General features: G+C 49.8%; 1 protein-coding gene across 3 annotated transcripts in view; it reads right to left on the bottom strand.

The window, feature by feature from the left end:
* The window catches only part of DOPEY2 (dopey family member 2), a 90,801-nt gene extending 89,305 nt beyond the window's left edge, over nucleotides 1–1,496 (bottom strand). For all 3 annotated transcript variants that reach the window (XM_019528906.1, XM_019528908.1, XM_019528907.1), the window contains exon 1: nucleotides 1,410–1,496. The gene's annotated coding sequence lies outside the window, so the exon portion shown is untranslated. The remainder of the gene's footprint in view (nucleotides 1–1,409) is intronic.
* Nucleotides 1,497–2,339: the final 843 nt, after the last annotated feature.

Genomic DNA, 2,339 nt, shown 5'->3' with positions numbered 1-2,339 from the left:
TTCAACCCCTAAGTACAGGGGATTGTTGCTTTTGTTATTAAAGTGCCCATGTGGATTCAGTCCCTAACTTGTTTGTATCAAAACCCTGTGAAATTGTTTTGAGACTCTTATTACAAAAAAGAGAGCAGGTAATCTAGGTTTTGGATCCTGTGCTACAAGCAAGATGGATATACCTTAGAATACAGAATGGTAAGGGATTTATTTTAATTTAAAATTTCTTATAAACAGGGATCCTGGTTTTCTCAGAGTAAAAAAAAAAATCACCAATTTTTGGATTTCAAAAAGGAACCCCAAATCCACATTTTTTCGTGATTAAAATGAAACACCACTAATATAAACAGACAGACATCCACATTTTTCTGTGATTAAAATAAAACATCACTATATCTATATCTCTATAAATATCTCTATCTAAATAGATACAGTGATGTTTCATTTCGTATAGATACAATGAAACAACAGTATATGTATCTAGCTCTATATAGATACAATGAAACATCACTATATCTAGCTATATATCTATAGGTATATAGCTATAGCGATATTTCATTTCATCTATATAGAGCTAGATACATAGATATAGTGATGTTTCATTTTAATCACAGAAAAATGTGGATTTTGGGTTACTTGTTTAAATCTGACAATTGGGGATTTTTTTTTTTTTTAAATCAGAGAAAACCAGGATCCCTGCTTATGAACTCACTCTCTCCCTACTGCAGTCTCACATTCAAAGGGGAGATGCACAGGAAGGAGAAGTTTAAAAAGAAGTCCCACAGAGGTCAGTCAGTCTTTATAAGAGAAGCAACTTGCAACACATCCCCTGCCCTGCTTGCTGTCCAAAAGCTGCAGTACCTGTAGCTAGGTAAAAATGAAGGCAGTCTATTCTGGAAAAGGGAACCGAGCAGACAGGCTGAAGGAATTCCTTCAGGCCTCTTTCAGCTTATCTGTAGCAGGCACCACCCTGCAGCAGGTCCCCGGAGCCACGGGCGGCCAGAAGAGGAGGGGCTGCTGCGCAGAGATCAGGTGGCTCACAGGACACCTGGCAGGGATGGCTCCAGCGGCGCCACCCCCAGCCTGTCTCCCTGCGGATCTCAAGCTTTGTAGCCAAGGCGGCCTGGCCACAGCCCTCTCCCCTCACCCACGAGCAGACAGAGCCACACGCACCGGGGCGTGCCGGGCTAGCACGATGCGGCTGCAGAGGGACACGCCCCGCGGGGCAAGCACAGGTGCCCGGGAGTGTGTGTACGTACGTGTGTACGTGTATGTGTACGCATGTGTGCATGCGTGTGCGTATGTGTACATGTACGTGCACATGTGTGTACGCGCGCGGGCGAGCGAGGTGCCCACCCCCGCGCGTGCCGCAGAGGATGCACCTGCAGGCCGGGCCGGGCCGGGCCGGGGGCACCTACCTGCGGGGCTCCCCGCGGCGGGCGGCGGTCAAGGCTGCGGCGGCCGCTTCCCGGCGACGTGTCCCAGCCCGGACAGGGGAGGGGCGGGGCCGAAGTTACCACGGTAACGGAACGGGGCGGGGCCTCCCCGGCCCAGCCGCAGCCCAGCTCGGGGCATACCATCTGGGAACTTGGGACGGGGGGAGACTGCTCCCCACAGAACAAGGCTGCCAGGTGCTTCCGCTCCATGGGACTCCCCTTCCTCCCTCCTTCTCGCCACTGTCACAGGAAGCGTCCGGCTTCCTGAGCGCGCTGACAATGGACAGTCACTCTCTTCCCTCCCGGCTCCCCCCCGCAGGTAGGGTCGGGTGGGACATTCCAGGCTCCAAGCCTGTGTCTTTGGCGCCACCGGGCGGTGCAGAGGAGAAGTGCAGGTAGCGCGGGGCCGGGCTGGAGTTGCAGTCGGCAGGCTCCTACTGCCTGGGAGGTGGTGGGGTTGTGTCTCACCTCTTTATTCAGCGGAAGGGACTTGCTAGGTGATGCGCCATAAGGGGTTTATGAGTAAATCCCCCTTTTTAGTGAACTTCTGAATCTTCCACGTGGCTCAGTCCTTGCTGACAACTTTTCCTCGTGGAAAGGCGAGCTTGGGGATAGGAACTGGGAATAAGGTACTGGAAACTGGGGTAAGAAACCAGATTCAGCTTCATCCGAGACAGCCCCTTTGCTTTCCGCCACTACCTAATCCTCAGAGAACCAAAACCCATGGCAGAGGTGACATTTTTTATTAGGCCAAGTAGATATTTGCAAAATAAATATCTATATATCCATAGATAGATATATCTAGATAGATATAGATATATTTGCAAGCTTGCAAATCAGCTTGCAAATACAGAATTTTGGGGGTTTTTTTACAAATATCTATTTGGTCTAATAAAAGATACCACTTCTGCC

The sequence above is a fragment of the Crocodylus porosus genome, unplaced genomic scaffold, assembly GCF_001723895.1.
Source record: "Crocodylus porosus isolate Cpor-Errol unplaced genomic scaffold, CroPor_comp1, whole genome shotgun sequence".
Lineage (NCBI taxonomy): Eukaryota > Metazoa > Chordata > Crocodylia > Crocodylidae > Crocodylus > Crocodylus porosus.
This window is presented reverse-complemented; position numbering and strand designations above follow the sequence as displayed.